The sequence below is a fragment of the Molossus molossus genome, unplaced genomic scaffold, assembly GCF_014108415.1.
Source record: "Molossus molossus isolate mMolMol1 unplaced genomic scaffold, mMolMol1.p scaffold_m16_p_6, whole genome shotgun sequence".
Classification (NCBI taxonomy): Eukaryota; Metazoa; Chordata; class Mammalia; order Chiroptera; family Molossidae; genus Molossus; species Molossus molossus.
Window position 1 is genome coordinate 29,325,317 of NW_023425399.1, and position 22,974 is coordinate 29,348,290.

Here is a 22,974-nt window from a genome sequence, read left to right on the forward strand (position 1 = left end):
GCCTTTATTTTTTTCCTCTCACTGTATTGAATCCAGAATGTTGTTAGTTATTGCTCTCTGAAGGTTCCCTAGACAGGTGACCCACCAGAGCCCATTTCTGTGGCCCAGGTTACTGCTGCTGTATAATTCTCCTTTAACAGATGTCCTCCAGGGCCACCATCACCAGATTTAGCCATTGGCTAAATTATTCTTACTTCCACATTTTTCTTAAGAGTCTCCTTTTAAAAAATGCTTCTGTTTTAGTTTTAAATCTCCTGAAATCTGGTTCCAACCCCCTGAAAACATGAGCCAATTGGCACCACTATGTGCTTAGATTTGTACACAGGTATTCAATTTCCTCCAAATTTGAGGATCTCAGGCCACGGTATCAGTTAATATATGTTTATACTATATCCTCTAACACAATTTTCCATATTCCTGGCTTGGGAGATCTTTGGGTGAGCTGAGGGCAGGCTCTGTATTCTTAGACGGATATTCTCATCATTCTAAGGAATGGAGTTTTACGGCAAAGATAAATGGACCAGGCTACTTTGCTGTCTAATATTGAGCCTTCCCAAAGCCTTTTTTTCTTATTTCTTTTAGAACTTGCAACTCCTTAAAAAATAATCAGCTCTAGTGGGAAATTTTAGCTAAAGAATTTTTATTTTTAGGCTTTGCCTTCAACCTATCTTTTTTGGCAAAGCAAATAAAATCTCATCAGGGCGGAAGGCACAGGGCTTACTGTTGGCTGTGTGATAACTGCATTCCCAAATGTAAGGCTGATGCTGGGTAGGGGTGCTTTCAGACTGAGGGAGAGGACTGTGGCATTCTGGTATGAAATCAACAGGCCCGCCCTCCCCTAACTTCCTTTGCGAGACCGAGGCCAGAGAACAGAAGGAGACCTACATACCCCATGTAAGTACACTTAAAAATTAGAAATCAAGCTAACAAACCATGAAAAAGAAACATAATTTAGCTTCCTACCTTGACAAATGTATCTTCATCTTTATGTAGAAGGCAAGGTTCAAAGTTAGAATTCTTAAAATCCTTGGATTCTCTGTTGGACTGTGCTGGCTGAACTGACCTCAGCCCTGAGGCCTGCAGCCTGTTTCTTCCCACCTCCAGCTCCTGAAGTACTACAAGACTCTCCTGTGCAAGCTGGTGTATATATGCCCTCTGAACAGCTGCTCCTTGGCACCTGTCAGGCTGAGTAGAGAATTTATTCTGGGCACATTCTGCCCTCAGGAGGATGGGCCTGGAGAAGTGGTCAATGCAGGCCCTGGAAGGGGACTCAGGAGATTCAAGGGTATTGGGGTGTCTCGTCGAAGGAGAGTGTATTCGTTTGCTAAGACTGCTCTAACAAAATACCACAAACTGGGTGGCTTATAAACAGCAGAAATATATTGTCTCACAGTTCTGGAGGCTGAAACTCTGAGGTCGAGGGGCCAGCAGGGTTGGTTGCTTCTGAACACTGTGTGAGAGAATCTGTTCATCCTACTCCCATAGCTTCTGTGGTTTCCTGGAAATCTTTAGCATTTCTTAGCTTGTAGATGCACCACCTCGATCTCTGCCTTCATCCTCAAATGGAATTCTTCCTGTGTTCATGTGTGTCCAAATAGACCCCTCTTTAAAAACACCGGTCAGATTGCATCAGGGCCCGTACTAATGAACTCATCTTAACTTGATTACACCTGCGAAGACCCTATTTGCAAATAAGATCACATTCTGAGGTACCAGGGGTGAGAACTTCAACTTCTGAATTTTTGGAAGACCCTTATGAACCTATCACAAAGGGGAATTGTGAGCTCCTGGTGGGTGCATCCTCTTGGCTTCATGGATTTCTTGTCCTATAGGGAAGGTTGTAGCTGAACAAGATTCTCAGAGGTACTCTCGAAAGCTTGGTGTCTATGGCAGGGACCCCTCTAATGGAAGTAACGGGAATAAATTCTTTATCAATAATATCATTGCAAATTTTTGACATGGGGAGAACCAAATAGTTTAAGAAGCAATAAAAAAGGCATGACCTCTTTCTCTGAATTTCCCCAGCTGGCCAAATTAATAAAGGTTCTTTCCCATTCTGTGAATAGTCTTTCCAATCTAGTCCTCCCTGCCAGTTTATTTCTTCTTCACCCCTAGCTCCCATTAGAACTTCTTACCCAGTTCATTTTATAGATTGTTTTTCTGCTTTTCACAATCCAAAGCGTTGGTTGTTAACATAGTATCAGGGGGCAAGCCTTCAATATAAATGTCTCCACTCTCTAGGCCTGCAACTGCCCCTGATCACATATTTAATGCATTAGCTTTGATTCTGGACAGTATATTTCTAGCTTTGAGGGCAGTCAGGCCCTCAATGTTTTGTATGTGGGTTATTTCTGAGCCTGTGTTTTAAAAATAATCCATGGCGGGAAGGAGGGGTATTCAATTCTGTGACTAAAACCAATCTCCTGGGAGCCAAAGAAACACACAGATAATGTTTATTCTCCATGCTAAAAATAGGTGGCTTGGTATTTTTAGTCATTCCCCAAAATATGGTGTCTGGACTCAAATTCAGCTGTGGATGCCTGTCTTTAAGGGATCGAATGAGACTGGTAGTGTGGGGAGGAGCCGCTGGGGTCAGATGTTAGGGAAAAAAATGTTTCTAGAAGAGAAGCTAGGCCTTGCTACCAATTTAAGGTTTCCAGCTAATGAGGGTGTAGTTGAATTTCAAACATTTTTAGAGTGGAAAAAAAACAAAAACAAAAACGAAGCAACCTCAAGGAATTATCGAGAGCATTAAGACCCACAGTTGTTACATCCCAGGCTGTAAAAATGAGCTACTTCATCCCCTCAGATGATGGCAAAACGTGGTCTGGAATCACAACAAAATTAATTTGTTTGCTCGAGTGCAAATTTAAAATGACTTACCTGATTTTTTCTCCTTCTGTAATTTGCCAGAGTTAATTCAGTCCCAGTGGATTTTCTGTGACCACTTTCCTATAAAATCTGATTCAATTTCACACAGTCCCCCCCCACCCCTCAACTAATCCCCGGACGAAATGTATGCTTTAAGAAAACACCAGGGCCATACAGCTTGTCTTTTTGTCATGTTTCTTGTATAGACTTTCTGGGACCCTAGGTGTGAGAGAGGGATGTGAGTTCTTCATGGGCATTTATATAGTTTAAGAAATCTTTCCAAATCAACACGGTGATTTACAAGTCACGTTTAAGGGATAATTTCTTTACCAGGTCTTACTGGTAAAGAAATTGCTGTTGGGTTTGAGATCAGTTGAGAGGTTTTGAAAGGAGTGAAAGAAACATACAGTGAAAAAAATGCTGAGGGTTGGAGGTGTCAAACTTAAAAATAAAAACAATTATTTCTGTGTTGTATGACAAAGCTATCTTCTTAGACTCGCCTGCCTAGGACCAGAAATAAAAGAGCCAGGGGGCTGCCTTCAAATCATGAGGCTGTGTGTGGGATTCAGACTAAACGCATCCCACAGCGGGGACATTTGGAAGATGTTTCATGTGACTTTGAAGTAGCAGGATGAGTAGTGTTGATTTTTGCTGTGTTACCATTGTGCCAGGCTGGTGCGAGGGTACTGGGGTACAGCAAAAGATGTTCTTGTTGTATGTGTTAGGAACAAACAACACATCTCTTCAAGCTGCTTGAAGGTTTGTGTCGTGACCACGATTGGGTTCAATAACACACTATGTTCCTTATATAGAAATCAGAAAATTAAGCCCTTGCTTGCAAGAATCTTGTCATCTCTTCACATGTTTGGTAACATTCGGGGAGGATCTATGGCCAAAGGACCAAGCAACTGAAGAAAAAAAAAAAAAGCCACCTATGCCATAGCATATGCCAAGCAGAAGGGATTTTTTAAAGATGGTGTCCCTTAACTCCATCCCAAATTAACCCCTCTGTCTACAGTGAACCATTTCAGATCTTTCATGGTAGAAATTGTGGGCATTTTGAGGGGAGTTGTATTATATCTTCCAGACTAATTTCTTCTTCTTCTTCTTTTTTTTATCTTTATTGTTGAATGTATTACAGATGTTCCTCATTTTTCCCCCATTGACCCCCTCCTCCTCACACCCACCCCCTCCCGTCTTTTCCCACACTGTTGTCTGTGTCCATTGGTTATGCATATAAGTTCTTTGGTTAATTTCCCCCAACCCCCTTCTCTTTGAGGTTTGTCAGTCTAGCAACCAATTTGTTCTTCTTAATCCCTTCACCTTTTTCACCCATTCCCCCACCCCCCCTCCCACCTGGCAACCAACAAAATGTTCTCTGTATCTATGAGAATATTTCTGTTCTGCCTGTTCATTTTGTTTGTAGATTCCATTGCCAATAGATATGTATTCATTGCCATTTTGTTTGTTCATATATTTTAACTTTTCTTTTTTTTATTTTTTTATCCTCACCCGAGGATATTTTTTCCATTTTTTTTGTACAGATAGAGTGTGAGGGAGAGAGAGGAAGAGAGAGAGAGTGAGAGAAACATCGACGTGAAGGGACACATCGAGTGGCTGCCACCCACACGACCAACCAGGGCCGGGGACAAACTGCAACCGAAGTACGTGCCCTTAGCGGGAACCGAACCTGGGTCTCTCCGGACCGCAGGCGGACGCTCTAACCGCTGAGCCAAACTGGCCAGGGCTATTTTAACTTTTTCTTCAAAAAGACCCTTCATCATTTCATATAATAACAGTTTGGTGGTGATGAACTCCTTTAACTTTTTCTTGTCTGGGAAACTCTTTATATGGCCATCGATTCTAAATGACAGCTTTGCAGGATAGAGTAATCTTGGTTGTAGGTTCTTGCTTTTCATCACTCTGAATATTTCTTGCCACTCCCTTCTGGCCTGCAAAGTTTCTTTTGAGAAATCAGCTGACAGCTTTATGGGAAGTCCCTTGTAGGTAACTAACTGCCTTTCTCTTGCTGCTTTTAAGATTCTCTCTTTGTCTTGAACCTTTTGCATTTTGATGATGATGTGTCTTGGTGTGGGTCTCTTGGGGTTCATCTTGTTTGGGGCTCTCTGTGCTTCCTGGACTTGTATGTCTGTTTCCTTCACCAAGTTAGGGAAGTTTTCTGCCATTATTGTTTCAAATAGGTTTTCGATTTCTTGTTCTCTCTCTTCTCCTTCTGGTACCCCCAAGATGCAAAAGTTGACACGCTTGAAGTTGTCCCAGAGGCTCCTTACACTATCCTCATTTTTTTGTATTCTTTTTTCTTTTTGCTGTTCTGATTGGGTGTTTTTTGCTTCCTTGTATTCTTGGGTTTACCTACTCTACTATTGAATCTGTGTAAATTCTTCTTTATTTCAGTTAGTGCCTCCTTCGTTTCTGACTGTGCATCCATCATTTCTGACTGGTCCTTCTTAATGCTCTTGAGGCCCTCACTAAGTTCGCTGAGGTTCTCACTAAGTTCACTGAGCATCCTTATAAGCAGTATTTTGAACTCAGCATCTGTTAGGTTGCTTATCTCCATTTCACTTAGTTCTTTTCCTGGAGTTTTGTTCTGTTCTTTCATTTGGGACCTGTTCTTTGTCTCCTCATTTTGGCTGCCTCTCTGAGTTTGTTTCTGTGTATTACTTAACAAGAGGTATGGGGCTATCTGAGATCAGATGCTGCTTGTTTGAAAGGATTTAGGAAAACCTGAAGCAGTTAAGCAGTTAAGGCCAATCTTATGGTTAAGCAAGTGGCAACAGCTTGGGTGGGCCTGAAAGTTGGGTGGGGCAGGACCTCAGGGAATCACGAGGGCGGGGCTACCAGTGTGAGCCAGGTTGCTGGAGTCCCAGATATGGCGTCTGTCTGCAGCCCCAGGGAAGGGCTCACCAAAGGAACAAAGGCCTCTGACAGCACATTTGTCCAGGAGAAAGCCCCCTCTTTAGCCCTTGCTCCAATGCCAAACAGCTCAGTTCTTCCCTGTATGGCTCTGGTACCCCTTGAGCTGCCTCCCCTCCAAGCTTAGAGGGAGCGAGTCCGATACATCTGTGCACAGTCCCTTTAAGAGGAGCAGCCTGGGGCTCCAGCTGCCTCAGCCCCCCTGAGCCTCAGTTCCTGATGTTTTTTCCAGCCAGAAGTTATGGGTACTTCTCTTCCTGGCACTGGAACCCTGAGTGGGGTGCCTGGTGTGGGACGGGGACCACCTCAGTCTTCAGGGAGGACCTTCCCAGCCGAGGTGTCCTCCTGATTTTTATCTGCCACACGTGGGTGTGGGACCAGCTCGTCTGCCTCTGCCCCTTCTACCAGTCTCGATGTGGCTGCTTCTTTAATTCCGTAGTTGTAGGACTTCCATTCAGCTCGATTTCAGGCGGTTTTGAATAATGGTTGTTCTGTAGTTTAGTTGTAACTTTGATGTGGTTGTGGGAAGATGCGATACTGCGTTTACCTACGCCACCATCTTGACCGGAAGTGGGACTAATTTCTTTTGAAGTGCACTCTTCATATTATAACCATTCTAAGATTGATTACCAAAATTTTGGAGCCATTATTTTCCCCTAAAACTCAATGTATAATTTATTTTCTTATTGGCTTCATGAAACTAGTCTCAAAATCATCCACTCTAATATAGAGATGGGGCCACCAATGGCATGACACATAGGACGTGAGTGACAAAAGTGGGGACCCACATATTGTGGCCATTTTTTCAGCTCTCCCATGGACCTTGACCAGACACTATCTATCTAGTGATTTTCTATCGCTTGAAATTAAAATATAAAGAGCTGACATTTTTCTCTGCTTGATATTCTCCACATGATCTTTTGGGAAGAGCTTAAGGATTTTTCTGGATTCCTGGGGCTTGTCTGGCTACCTCTCCTGACAAACCTGGACACAGCCCTATGTGTGTCTGTCACACTCAGCATGGCAGAAATGGCAGGACCTGCTGTGATTTCACAAGCTTGCCTTTCTTCTCTGGCATCCAGGCTGGGGTGTGTGTGTGTGTGTGTGTGTGTGTATGTGTATTATTACCACATCATTCACAGCTTGCTGTCAGCAAGCCAAGAATCACATCACCTTATCCCTCACTCACATTAGCACGAATAATTTAAATCAACATTTCTTTTGGGCTACATTGGGGGATACTGTTGTTTGGGAAGTCGGGTGCATCTACAGGGCCGCTGACAATGGTAGGTTTTTCTTGCTCTTGGTGGGCTCAAGTGCTTGTCTAAATACAACCCCTCAACACTGCCTTGTTGTCTGGACCCAGCAGGCAGCGATTTTGGCTCACTACATCACAGCCTCTCATGTCAACAAAGCCCCGTCTCTGCAGTTTTCCTGGTGTTAGCCCAAGGGGTGTATGTCTCTGTCTGTGAGTGTGTTTGCTAGGAAATTTTTCCTCTCAGATGAAGGAAAGGGAGACTAGGAAAAAGCCACAGAGTTCTGTAGAAATGCCGAGGCTTCATTCAGATTTCATTGTGAAGCTAAATGCTCTTTTTCCTCCCCCAGTCTTTTGAGGTCTTAGTTGATATATCCTGGTGTATCACAGTCTTTAATGATCTCTAGCTTGGACAGTCAGCTTGAAGGAAATCCAAATCTAAATAGTTTTTTAGTCTGCTTGGCATCTTTCAATCAGAACAACAATGCATACTCACTGATCTTTTTTTTTGTCAATGGGGACAGGATGGAGTGGTGCACAGGACCCTCAAGATATCCTTTCACTTGGTGCTTACATTCTTTTGAATTTGGGACGTGACTTTTAAAAAGACAACACCAAGTGCAATAATAGGCATAGTAGTAATGTATGTGTGAGACAAAGAATGAACATTTTGAGAAACTTATAGGGTAGAATAGGAGAAAGAGATACTTTGGGTTAGAAAATAGCTTTTTGAAGAAAAAGGTAGAATAAATGAACATTGAATATTTGATTAGCTGGCAAACTATGTCTCTTAATCCTATATAATCGTGGTTATTTAGGTCAGTGTGCAGGCTATTGGTCCTGATTCTTCATTCCCCTGTGGAAATACTTTACATCACAACCTCACCATGGTAGGCAGAGTGGATTACCTGATGCCTTAATTTTGCATTTGGCCATTTAACTTGTTTAGTCAATGGGACATTAATTGATGTGAGCCCTAAAATGTAATTGGGCTGATGGCCTTTCTTTTGCATTTCTTCCAAAGAACATCCCTGTCTCCTGACTCCATAGTCTCATGTTCCCAGGAGGATGAGAAATATGGAGTTCACCTGAAACCAACTCCAGCCTGAAGCCAAGCCCAGCTGAGCCCAACCTAGATCAATTAAACCCAAGCCAACCTGCAGATGTATGAACAAGAAATAAGTACTTACTGTTGTGTGTCTCTAAGATTTTGTATTTGTTTGTTATGTAGCAATAGCTGACTTTTATATTATATGACTGCCATTACTACCAGCTTTCACTTCACATTAATCCTATGAGGCTTTGTGGTTGGTTGTTATATAGTAATAACTGACTGATATATGCCACTACTATCGTTATTACTAACTCCCAGTTCATAACAATCCAATGAGGTTGCCTTTTATAAAGAGAGAGGTTGCAAGTGATCCTGGAGTTCACCCAATATTCCTATTCTGTCGCTGAGGAAACTGAGTCTCATAGATCATCACTTGGCAAAAGTAATATGATCAGAAAAGTTCCAACAGGAATCCTCTGACTGAATTATGATGTGGCCAAATTATTCTCAAGCTTCAGGTTAGGAGTGTAGGATAGTGGCTGATGTTGTGTGCAAGTCTAAACCATGTTGTGTGCACCAGTTACCTAACTGTCTTCTGTTTACGTGACATAAAGCCTACCCATATTTGAAACCAGGTGAGAAGATAAAGATCTGTAGATGAGAGGTTGTAGTCATCTTGTCTCATGTACAAGTATTGTATTTCTAGACTCTGCAATGCATCCAAGCACTAACTTTAATGACAAATTCAAAAATAGTGAAGTAACCACAACCAAAGCACTCTAAGAAAAATTAGGAGAAAAAAGTGGAAGCAACCCAAGTGTTCATTAATGGATGAATGGCTAAATAAAGTGTGGTCTATACATACAATGGAATGTTTTTTTTTTTTTTAATTATTTATTTATTTTTTTGTTACAGATATTTCACCTTTTTTACCCCATTGGCACCCCCCTCCCCTCCCCACCCCACCCCCGCCCCGTCCCCGGCTCAGTTGTCCATGTCCATTGGTCATGCATACATGCATATAAGATCTGTGGTTTATCTCTTCCCACCACCCCCACCCCCTCTTCTGAGGGATGTCAGTCTGTGCCCTACTTCCATGTTTCTGGGTCTACTGTATTCCTCAGACTGTTATGTTCATTATATTTCGTATATAAGTGAGATCATGTGGTATTTGTATTTTTCTGCTTGGCTTATTTCACTTAGGATAATACTTTCCAGGTCCCTCCATGTCGTCTCAAAGGATAAGAGATCTTTCTTTCTTACCGCTGCATAGTACTCCATTGTGTATATGTACCACAGCTTTTTTCTCCATTCATCTACTGATGGACACTTGGGCTGTTTCCAGATCTTAGCTATTGTTATTAGTGCTGCTATGAACGTAGGAGTACATATATTCTTTCTGATTGGTGTTTCAGGCTTCTTAGGGTATATTCCTAGAAGTGGGATCACTGGGTCAAATGGAAGTTCAATTTTTAATTTTTTGAGGTAACACCATATTGTTTTCCATAGTGGCTGCACCAGTCTGCACCAGTCTGCATTCCCACCAGCAGTGTACTAGAGTCCCCTTTTCTCCACACCCTCGCCAACACTTGTTGTTTGATGATTTGTTGATGGCGGCCATTTACAATGGAATGTTATTTAGTCTTAAAAAGGAAGGAAATTCTGACACATGCTACAATATGAATGAACCTTGAGGACATTACGCTAAGTGAAATAAATCAGTCATAAAAAGACAAATAGTGTATGATTCTACTTACATGAAATATCTAGAGTAGTCAAATTTATAGAAACAGAAAAAAATGATGGTTGCCAGGGAAACCTGGGAAGGGGACAATGAAGAGCTGTCATTCAATAGGTCTAGAGTTTCAGTTTTGTAAGATGAAAAAGTTCTGGAGAGTGGTTGTATAACAGTATGCATATACTCGATGCTACTGAACTGCACACTTAGAAATGGTTAACATAGAATATTTTCTTTTATATCTATGTTTTTATTTTACCACAATAAAAAAGTAAAAAGTAAATAAATAAATCCCCTTTGTTGATTGCTGAAATGAGATCCATTGTTTACCCCTCACTGCAGAGTTATGTCTTTAATTCCTGTTTTGATTTGTTTTCCACCCCATCTTCTTCTTATGCTTAAACTATCCAACAAGTAGTTTGATGACCAGTAATGCCAATCAGCACAGGACTTAATTTTCCTGTTAAAACACATATGAAATTATATCATCTTTTTCTTTTATTTCTAACTTTTTTTTAAAAAAACAACACATTTTTTTTCTTTATTGATTTTAGAGAGAGAGGAAGGGAGAGGGAGAGAGAGATAGAAACATCAATGAGAGAGAACATCTATTGGCCGCCTCCTGCATGCCCCCCATAGGGGATTGGGGCCCACGACCTGTTCATGTGCCCTGACCAGGAATCAAACCGGTAACCTCTTGGTGCATGGGTTAATGCTCAACCACTGAACCACACTGGCCAGGCTTATTTCTAACTATCAATAAGTAGGAAACACTGGTTTTATTTCCATTTATTCAAAAAGCATGTTGAAGACCCACTCTATATGTTGATAAAGAGTGATACTGCTGATGATTATAGAATCACAAAATACCTATGGGATGAATAAAAACCGAATTATATCCAGTTTAGTTATGGTTTATATTATATATAGTCAATCACAGTCTGTTTTTCAAAATAGATCCAGAGACATAGAAGCAGGGAACAGACTGATGAACATCAGAGAGAAGGGGAATGGGGGGTGGGTGGGAATAGATAAAACAGAAAACTTATGTGCATATTTGCATAACAAATGGGCATAGACAATAGTGTGGTGAAGGTGAGGGGGGTGGGGAGGAGTCAGTGAGGGAAAAGAGAGAGGACATCTTTCAATAATTAAAATAAATAAGTAAACGTATAAAAACAAATTAAGCATTCAGGTGATTTTGATGCATGTGGTCTGAGGACCATTCTTAGAGAAAAGCCATATTTTTTGTATTAAACACACCTGGATTTTAATCCTGGTTCTGCTACTTCATAGCTGAATCATACTGAAGAAGGATGTCCTAGAATTCACATTCATAAAACAGGGTTAATGAGAGTACCAGATCAACTTATGTCTAATTGTCTCTTGTCTCTGCCCTTAGATTTTGTAAGTCATCTCTGGAATATAAGATTAGTGAGAAAAATGAGGGATTGGCTAAAGATAGGAACATACTTCATCAGTAGTAGCAGTCAGTAAAATTATAGAAGTTAAGATGGCCATTTGGTGGCTTTTTGGTAGCGATCTGTAGGAATTCTCTTTTGATTACTGCAGTTTCTCAGTGAAGAAGGAAGCAAAGTCAAGCAGAGTAATGATAGGGAGGAGATATTTGGGAATGTGAGGACAGAGGAGAGGGTGTGAAATAGGCATTGCATTAGTATTCTAGTACTCCTGTAATAAGGTACCAAAGACTATAAATGGCTGAAACAACAAAAATTTATTATCTCACCCAGCTGGTATGGCTCAGTAGTTGAGCATAGACTTATGCACCAAGAGGTCGCTGGTTTGATTCCTGGTCAGGGCACATGCCCAGGTTGTGGGCCAAATCCCTAGTGTGGGGTGTGCAGGAGGTGGTCAATTGATGTTCTTTCACATCGATGTTTCTATCTTTCTCTCCCTCTCTTTTCCTCTCCCTCTAAAATCAATAAAGAAAAACATTAAAAAAATGTATTATCTCACAGATATGGAGGTTCCAAGATCAAGGTGTTGGCAGGGTTGGTTTCTTCCAAGGGCTGTGAGGGAGAATCTGTTCTGTGCCTCTTCTCTAGCTTCTGGTGGTTTATTGGCAATCTTTGGCATTTCTTGGCTTGTAGATAGATGCATCACCTCACTCTCTGCCTTTATCTCCTTATGTATATGTCTGTCCCTGTGTCCAAATTTTCCCTTTTTATAAGATCATCAATATAATTGGACTAAGTCCACCCTAAATACCTCATTTTAACTTGATGACCTTTGTAAAGACATTATTTTCAAATGAAGTCACATTCTGAGGTACTGGGGGTTAGAACTTTAATGCATCTTTTTTTTGGTGGGGTAGGGGTGGGGTACAACTTAACCCATAGGAGGAATGTAGGAAGAGGGTAGTGATTGGTCCAGTTGTGCATAACCTGACTGTAGTCAACATTCAGACAAGAGTCTAATTGACATCTGTGGTCATGAACTTAAATTGAGACCAACTAGTGTGGTGTGCATGTTTCTTCAGCTGTGTTCTTCTGCACAGAAAAACTTTGAATTCCATTTTATGTTTTTTTTACATTTGTTTAATTATTAGTTATTTAATTGGGGCACATTTGTCCACTATCTTGACCACATTGCATTTAATTGGTGGGATGTCATGCAACCACCATTTTTAACATTGATAAAATAAGAATGTGATTTAAAGATGAAGTATCTGGGTTTGTTTTGTTTTTGTACTGAAAACAGCAAAGAATTTGTTGGTGTCTTGTAGGTCAGGAAGATGCAGTTTCTGGGGGAATTCATGCCTGGTTCTCATCCAGTGACAAGACATAAGGAAAATTCAAACAAACAAATAAAACAATATCTAATGGGAAATTTCCAACATATACAATAGTAGAGAGTATGGTACAATGACCCTCTATATAACTACAATTTTGCTTCAACTATTATCAACTCATGGCTAATTTTGTTTCATTTCTATCTTCACTCATTCTTCTCCTCCTATATTATTTTGAAGCAAACCCCAGATAACAAATCTTTTCATTTACAAGTAGTTCAGTATCTCTAAAGGTTTTAAAAATTCCACAATACCTAAAAATTACTAAAAAATTCTTATTATCATTAAATACTCAATATTCTCCTAATTGTTTTTAAGTTTATTTGAAACAATATTTAAATAAGGACCACCGTGATTTGGTAATGTGTCATAAATTTCTTTAAATGTACCAGTTACTCCTCCATGTTGTTTCTCTTAAAATTTATTTGTAGAAGATGCTCTGGCCGGTTTGGCTCAGCGGTTAGAGCATCGGCCTGCGGTCCGGAGAGACCCGGGTTCGGTTCCCTCTAAGGGCACGTACTTCGGTTGCAGTTTGTCCCCGGCCCTGGTTGGTCGTGCGGTGGCAGCCACTCGATGTGTCCCTTTCACGTTGATGTTTCTCTCTCTCTGTCTCTTCCTCTCTCTCCCTCCCACTCTATCTGTACAAAAAATGGAAAAATGTCCTCGGGTGAGGATAAAAAAAAAAAAAAAAAGAATTTATTTGTAGAAGAAAATAGATTGTACAGTTACTGACTGGATTTTGTTGATGGCATCCCATGGTGTGGTTTAACAAGTTCCTATTATTTCTTGTATTTCCTGAATTTTGTAGTTATATCTAGAGGCTTAATCAGTCTTGATTTTTTGCCAAGACATTTCATGAGAGAGGATGGTTTTTCTCTCAGATGACATAAAATTTATGGTTGTTTCTTCTTTTGTGATATTAGCTGCTATTGATGTTTAATGACCAGATCCATTAATTTATTGGGGCTTGAAAATTAATAATATTCTATCATTCACTCTTCATTTGTTAGCTGTAATAGCTCTCTAGCTGCTATTTGGTTATTTGCTGCTATAGTTTAGATAGGAAAGGCAGGGTAATTGCTTGCTTCTTTTCCATTATTTTTATTTGTCTTTGCCTTTATTTAACATTCTCCAATGGTGGTCAATTACATAATGAAAAAAGTAGATTCACATAGTAAATTGTTTTATTTTTTTTAAATTTTTATTTATTTTTTATCCTCACCCAAGGACATTTTTCCATTTTTTGTTCAGGTAGAGTGGGAGGAAGAGAGAGGAACAGAGAGAGAGAGAGAAACATCGATGTGAAAGGAACACATCGAGTGGCTGCCACCCGCACAACCGACCAGGGCCAGGGACAAACTGCAACCGAGGTACATGCCCTTAGCAGGAACCGAACCCGGGTCTCTCAGGACCGCAGGCCGATGCTCTAACCGCTGAGCCAAACCGGCCAGGGCAGTAAATTGTTTTAAACATACTTAAACGTTTTCCAATAATTGTGTCAATCATAAATTTATTTTTTTATTATTATTATTATTATTTTTTTTATCCTCACCCGAGGACATTTTTCCATTTTTGTACAGACAGAGTGGGAGGGAGAGAGAGGAAGAGAGAGAGAGGGAAACATCGATGTGAAAGGGACACATCGAGTGGCTGCCACCCGCACGACCAACCAGGGCCGGGGACAAACTGCAACCGAGGTACATGCCCTTGGCGGGAACCGAACCCGGGTCTCTCCGGACCGCAGGCCAACGCTCTAACCGCTGAGCCAAACCGGCCAGGGCAAATTTTTTTATTTTTATTTATTTTTTATTTTTTATTAATTAATTTTTGTTACAGATGTTTCTTCTCCCTCCCCCACTGATTCCCCCCTCCCCCTCCCTACCTGCCCTGCCCTGTTTGTTGTCCATGTCCACTGTTCATGCATACATGCATATAAGTTCTGTGGTTTATCTCTCCCCCACCACCCCTTTTTCTGGGGATTGTCTCAATCATAAATTTTAAAATTTTAATTTAAAGAAATTAAAATGAAATAAAATTTAAAAAGTCAGTTTTTCTCAGTTGTACTAGTCATATTGCAAGGCTTACTAGCCACATATTGAGTTTGACAATAGGTTATGTGGATTACAAGTCATGAGGCATATGGACAAAAATTACATTTTCCCATTAAACCTGTGGACATAGTCCTGTTAAAAGGAAACATTTTTTTTAATCTCAGAGAAAAAAATGGGTCGAATTTTTTATTTTTCTCATGGGGCTGAATTTAGTCACTTTGCCTGCTAGAAATGATGTACTTTTTTTTTTTTTTAAAGCTGTCCTGTGGGGACCTGGGTGTTTTTTCAGCTTGCAGCTGCACTATTGCTAGGTCAACAATTAGCCTAGTTTTTTGAGTTGCATAATAAATATACTGGCTCCCAGGAAGCAAATGGTTCCAGGACAAACTTATGCCAATTCATGTGGAATCTCATTTGATGTGTCCTACCCTGTATTTGTGATAAATTAGGACTTTAAAATAATGTGGCCCTCGTAATATTGTATTTTTAAAAAATGTTTATAAAGAGAATAAGGGTATTGGAGTTCTTCTCTTTCATATCAACATTTACTAAGAAAAGCTCCAAACCAGAAAATTAGAAAGATCTTAGAATTTAATTCAATGAGTGTAACTGATTTTAAGCATTAATCAAACTCTACTACTCTTCATAATTCCAGATGTCCACAAGTAGGACAAAGCAAGGAAGTCACAGATAATTTAAGATAGAAAGGCCAGCATATGACAAGTCCACAGCTAACATTATATTCAATGGTGAAAAACTGAAAGCTTTTTCTCTAAAGTCAGGAACAGACATGGATATACACTTTTGTCACTTCTATTCAGCATAGTACTGAAAGTGCTAGCCAGAACAATTAGGAAAGAAAAAGAAATAAAATACATCTGAACCAGAAGGAAGAAGTAAAATTATCTCTGTTCACAGATGGCATGATCTTATACATAGAAAACCCTAAATAAAAACTGTTAGAGCTAATAAACAAATTCAGCAAAATTGCAGGATACCAAATCAACATAAAAAATAGATGCATTTTTTAAACAACTAATAGTGAATTATCTGAAAAGAAAATTAAGAAGACAATCTCATTCCTAATAGTATCAAAAATAATAAAATATGTAGGAAAAACTTAAGTAAGAAGGTGAAAGACTTGAACGTTGAAAACTCTAAAGCAGTGCTTAAAGAAACTAAAGTACACATAAATGGAAAAACATATCATGCTCATGACTTGGGCGACTTAATATTGTTAAAATGTCCATACTATCCACAGTGATATACAGATGTAATGCAATCCCTATCAAAATCCCAATGGCAACTTTTTTCTTATAGAAATAGAAACAAACAAACAAACAAACAAACGATTCTAAAATTTATATGGAATCACAAAGAACCCTAAAGGCCAAAACAATCTTGAGAAAGAAGAAAAAACTGAATGCCTTACACTTTCTGATTTCAAAACATATAACAAAGCTTTAGTAATTAAAATAGTATGGTGCTGGCATAAAGAGAGATAAAGATCCACCCTGATTCAAGGGAGGGAACAGAGTTTCTGCCTTTTGATGGAAACAAAGTCCTCTTTATTCTGTAGGAAAAAATACCACAAGCTTTTAGGGTGCAGAGTTTGGTTTGCTCCCTCACACCACTCTTGTTTGGGGGTGAGGGTGGATGGTGGAGGGATTGTGAGGAGAAATACTAATGATTTGTTACTTTAATAAGCCTACAAGAAAAAGGTTAATTTCTCCATTAAGTTATTCTACCACTTTCACTAAATGAACCAAAGCCATCTCTTGGTGGAAATGTAGTGATATGATTAAAGATAAATGTTCCAGCCCAGCTGGAGTGGCTTAGTTGGTTGAGTGTTGTCCTGTGTACCAAAGTTTCTGGTTCCATTTCTGTTCAGGGCACATACACAGGTTGCGAGTTTGATCTCTGGTCAGGGCATGTGTGGAAGGCAGCTGATCAATGTTTCTCACACTGATGTTTCTCCCTCCTTCTCCCCCGCCCCCTCCCTCTGTCTAAGCATGCATGTCCTTGGATGAGGATTAAAAGAAAGGTAAAAGTTCCAGTTATCTATTTCAATGTAACAGACTACACTAAAACTTAGTGAAATAACATCTGTTTTATTATACCTTATGATTTTGTGGGTCAGGAATTTGAGCTGGCTCAGCAGAGTGATTCTTTTGCTCTATGTGGTGTTGAGTAGAATCACTTAGTGGAATTCAGTTAGTGGCTGGGTTTGCCTGGAAGGTCCAATATGGCTTCACACATGTGCCTTGTCAGGCGTGTCTGGAAGGCTAGGCTAAGCTGGATCTCTCTCTTTCCACATGGTCTCAGGGCCTCTCCATGGGTTCTTTCTATCAGACCGTGTGAAGACATGGCAGCTCATCACTTCTGGCTAAAGCATTCACAGGGTGTACCCAGCTTCCAGGGGATAGAGAAATAGACTCTACCTCTTGATGGGGGAAGGGCAAGGTCACATTTCAGAAGAGCATGTGGATTGGGAGACATTGTTACAGGCATTGTTGGAAAATAAAATCTAACATAGGTAGCAGAAAGGTCATGAAGGAGAAAACTTCAGCCAGGATCATTGACTCCAGATTAAGTATGATTGATTGTCTGCCTGAAAGGTTAAGGTGATTTGCTAAATTCAAGGAATTAGGGCTGCTTAGTTCCTTATTTTTTGTCTGATCTTATTGTATGCTTTTGGCTTATTTATTAATTGACATGTGTTTTGTTTTGTCTGAAAAACTCACTTATTTTAGGGCTCAAAGGTACAAAATTTGACTCATTGGTTTACCCACAATTTTAGCTCACTTTGTTTAGTTTTGACAAGAAGGGTTTCATCCATCTGTCCATCTACCATCCATCCATCCATCCATCCACCCATCTATCCATCTATCATCCCCTTAATCATTCAGTATTAATTTAGTGTCTATGATGCATCAGACATTGTTTTAGGTGTGGAGTTGAAGCACTAAGCAACATGGACAAAGTTCCTAGGCATATGGAGTTCACGTTCTCCATATTTCTCAACTGCAAAGTAGTTCAGAACAAAGCAAAGGGAGAGTTATGACTAATGAGAATTGGGAATAGAAAAAGAATGTCTGTAAGACTCTAATGGTATGAGAAGAAATACTTCCCTCTTAACCAGCACATAAACACATTGAGGGAAGCCCATTTCTTTTTGTACATGTGGGGAAAATAAAATCTATTGGTGAATGTTGAGGAAAACTCTTCTGGAAGCCTGGAGTGATTTTAAATTTACCAGGAGGCTGTAAATGAAATGAACTGTTGTGTTCATTAGGTCAGAAAGGAGAAAACTCAGAACAGGGCATGCCAAGGGGCTTTTCTTATCATTCTGGGTGACTTGAGATCCTTTGCATTTTTCTTACTGATTGGAGGATATGGCATGAAATGCTTCTGATTTTATGTTGCACTAATTTTAGAACCTTAAGAAAAGTATAATGGAGGTAGGTAAAGATGATTCTTAATTTCAATACCCAAATATTACCTTTACAAATATTTTGAAATATTTTCTGTTTCTTTCTAAATAGCCATACCCACAGTCAAAGCTACATATCTAAGAAAATTGGGATCATTCACTATAAACCTGCTTTTTAAACTTAACATCATAAAAATGTGCTTTTCTCGACGTTACTAACTATATTGTTTTTTAATGGCTATGTAAGATTATATTTTATGAATATACTAACCGCTATTTTGGATATTTACATAGTTTCTTTTGTTATTAATACCACTGTAATAAACATCTGTGTGCATGGATGCTTGTGTATATTTCTAAATTTTCCTTAGAATAAACTCCTAAAAGTGGAATTTCTTGGTCAAAGACACAAACATTTCTAAGGCAAGCAGCTCTATCTTCTCCAGGCAGATAAAAAGGCGAATTTGAATTTATATTAAATTTGTCCTGAAATGGCATCTGATAATTGTGTAGGTAAGGGTGTTCTCTTGGTTTGTTACCAGGAGTAGTATTATAATAGCTGTCTTCACAATTTCTTAATGGGGGAAACCTCAGTGATAAGCATTATTGATTTGCTTTTTAGTTCCCAAGTCAAAGCAAGACAAGCAGACAAGTAAGTTGGAGGATGAATCTGTCACTTTCAGCTGCTCCTGATAAAAGAGCAGTTGGAAGTGCCTGTGTGCCGGCAGCTGCCTCCTGCTGGCTATCATTTCTTTCCTGTATCATCTCGAGTTTCTCATTCTGTCCAAAGTGCAGAGCTAAGAGGGCATCTGGTCTCAAGCCTGGGACCTGCTCACCTTATCACTTCAGCCCTGCAACCCATGAAGAGGGGAGCTTTTCTGTTTCCTTCCCTCCCCCTTCTCCACCCACACCCTTTTAGCAGTTTATAACTAGTTGTTCTGTTGTATACAGAAAAAGCAGGCCCTCAACAGGATCTGACTATGCTATTTGTAACTGTTTATGACTTATTTTGGACTCTCCAGGCAGGGCCATAAATACACAGTTAATCTGCCTGATAGCAAGAACAGCCACCTTGGACCCAAAAGATTAACTACATGTGGAAACACAGAGACCCCATCTTTCCTGCACCAGCCAGCTGTCCCCAAGGCTGGCCCTGTATGAATTAGATGGGGGGTTGGGCTGATGCTCCAGCTGCCTGCTTGGGCCATTTCCGGTCCCTACAGAGTTTTTCAAACACCTGGCACCATCCACGAGCCTTCCTGGACCTTTGAGAAGGTCTATCCGTTAGCCATTGGTTGTCCCTTTAACTAAAATTGGGAATTTACTCCCTGTCTTTGTGACTTGAAGAGCCTTGTCACCTCTCATTCAGGGCTGCATAGTTCAGTAAGATAGCCACTGGCCTCATGAACTATTAAAACTTAGATGAGTTAAAATGCACTAAAATTCAGTTTCCCTGTCACACTAACCACGTGTCAAGTGCTCACTAGCCACATGTGACTAGAGTTACTATATTGGATAATGCAGATATAGGACATTTCCATCATCATAGAAAGTTTCATTCAAACAGGGTTGATTTATGACCTTCGCATTGGGGAAGACAGAGGTAGGAAAAATGGCCTTCCCACTTCATATTTTGGACTTCTGTCATCCTGCACATGGAACAAAATAATAGTAGTAGCTGACATTTACTAAGCTTTTACTGTATGCTTAGAGCCTGGTATGTTCTACCTCATTGAAACCTCAAAATAAGCCTAGCAGGTGGTGGCTGTTATTGCATCCATTTTATAGAGGACAATAAGAGTTTGAATAACTCCCAAGATCATACAACTAGATTTTGAGCCTTTTCTGCCTTCCTCCCAGCTGAAGTGTCCTCTGCCATCGTGAGATGCCTCATGTTTGGACTGACACTCACAGGCTTCAGGACAGTTTGGGGACTTCTGAAACTCTGCAGCCCCTCTGGAGTGAGGGCTTGAGGCTGGAAGGCTGCTCTACCTCCAGGTTGTGGGCTCCTAGATCCAGCTATACCTGGAAGACTTACCTTCTAGAAATCCCTATGATTTCAATTTTCTGGCCCTTTGAGTGAGCAAAGGCTGGGCATTCATTGAGTATCATCTTGATGGGGGTTGCAGAGGGTTCCTGAGTTTTTCCAACTTAAGACAAGAAGTGACTTGGAAATCAAAGTTCCTCAGGAGGCATTATTTGGCCTGTCCCAGTCACCCAAGATACCTTCATGTGTCAGGGAGATGCTTTAGCTGGGTGGTCACACAGAAGGGTCACTGGGGCAGTGAAAGGAAGGGAGGAATCAGGAGGCCCTAGGACAGTCCTGTGGAGGATCCTGGACATTTTCCTGTAACCGGCTACTCTCTCACTCACAGCCAGTGGCCCTGCGGTCCCACCTCCTGCTTCCTCTCTTTCTGACATCTGGAGGCATCAACATTTTCTCTTCAGACTGGACACGAGCCAGCACCCCAGCACTTTGTGAGTTGAGTGTCAGGACAAGGTGAGACTTGATTCTCCCAGAAATTTCCCTTGTTCTAGAGATAGCCTGGGGGGCCAGGGAGCTCTGAAGGACCAAAGTTCAATTCCCTCCACTCCCATCACACTCGAATCTCAGAAGGTGCAAGTTCCACGTTTCCTGGTGGTGACAGATCAGAGGAGGCCAGACCTGACAACACAGCAGCTGCTGGAGAGGCTGAGAGGCAGGTTGATTAGGTAAAACCTGAACAGCCCATGGCTGTATCCGGCCTCCTGAAGGAAGCACCCCACCCCTGCCTCCTTAAACAGCAAGCCTGCTGTAGGATACAGAGCTCCCTGCCCTGCATGCCTGAAGTCTTGATTGTTTCATAGAAAACTCTCTGTAGACTTTTCTTTTATTGTTGTTTGTGTGCACAAGTAACTCTTTAATCAAATTGTGAACTCCTAGAGAGTGGAGTATGTACCTTAGTCTTTGTATTCATGAAGTCCTAGGTTGTACTTTATTATATGGCCATGATTTAAAAAAAAAAAGACTTTAGTGGGAGACCATGGCAAGATGGTCAGCATATTTTGTTTGATAGAAAAGAAATGTATCAACTAGTTTATATTGTTGCATCCACTTTTGGAGGAAATATAACCTGACTTCCTGTCTTCCTTTCTTTTTATTTAACTTGTCTCTTTCTTTTAATCCATACAAAGAAGAAAACCAGGATGTTATCTACAAAGTATCAACCCCTCTGGTTATCTCTGGGTGTTGGGATTGTGCCCCAGTTAAGCAACAACTCCAAGTCACTTAAGTAAGTATGGAGTGTCCTAAAAGCTGTGGAGCAGATCACAAACTGGAGGAAAGATCCAACACCTGGGCATTGGAAGGTCAGTATCAAAGGGAGTTTCCAGATATGGGTATTCCAAAATAAAGGAAAGCCCCTGATTTTGCAGTTACTAAATTCTAAGCATTTAAAAATTTTACGTCTCCCTTCAAAATTCAAAATCCTAGGAGAGAAAAATCTGATTGGCCTAGATTGGGTCAGATGATAGTTCTTGGCTAGAGGAGGGTGGGATGCTTTGACTGTTGGGAAATGGGCTCTTACCAAAGAAAGGGGGAGAGGTTCTGGAAAAGCAAAAACAACAGATGACGTCTATGGATCATGAATACTTCTCTTTGTGTTCATCTGCAGTTGTTAAATTTCTTGCAACAAACATTAAAAAATTACTTTTATATATATTGCATATATATTTATATACTTTATAATAAAGTCTTTTAAGATTTGGTATTTTGATAGAAAAAAAAAAATGGCAGAGCAGCAATACTGTAAGAGGGACCTGATACACTAGAAGGGATTCAGAGGTGAACATTTGGGAAGGTAAGGGGATAACAAATCATGCAAAATGGGTTTTGGGAAGGAGCCTGGGATGTTTGAATGAGAGACAAGGAGACTCCGGTGCATATGAGAGCTCCTTCCACCTCAATGGGGAACAGCATGTGGATGTGGTGGGTTCTGCAGGGCTCCAGTGGGGAGGGTGATGGGCCCAGGAGTGCTTCTGAAGGTTGGCACTGCTGAGAGAAAGCAGAGGCAGCCTCAAGAGCTCGCATATGACCTCACCAAGGGTATCCACGGAGCGGCTCTCTGACTCACACTGCAGTTGGTTTAACTGGGTGAGAAGATTCTGTCGTCCCTCCCCACTCTGATTCCTAAGGTTCCATGACTCACTGTAGCAATCGTGTGTGTGTGTGTGGGGGAAGCAGGCAGGCCAGTTTGTTCAAAGTCAACTGATGCCTGGGAAGAAGTAGAAAAATAATATCGTTGTAATACTTCTACATATTGAAAAATATATCCCAGAATATTTTAAAGATTCTTATCTTTCAGGACCATCTTCTCTGCCCCATCCCTGGTTCACCCATTCTCCTCCCCTTTGTCTCTAGCCTTTAACTCCAGTAGTGAAGAGGAGGAGCAGGGACAAATGAAATGGCCCTCAAGATGACAACATGGAGACAAAACAGAAATTCGTCAAAGACAACTATATAGAGACATAAAAGGTAAACTCAGAGAATCGGTCATTTGGTGACTTGGCATTCAGGGAATTGGCTGGTGATGAATCAAACTTCAATTTTGGGGTTGTTTTCTACATGTATAGGAATTCAAACAAAAGTTTCCCAATTCTCTCAGCTTCAGAGAGCTTATCTACCCTGGCCCGACTTGGACACACCAGCCTTCAGAGCCATCTTTGAGTACCCACTCCTGAGGTAGGTGGGGGCCTTTCCTGGGCAGTGCAGGATGTTCTGGATGTTTCTGAGGGGTCTCTCAATGCTAATCCAATTTGAAGCTACCTTGGAAGGATTTGGGGGTTGG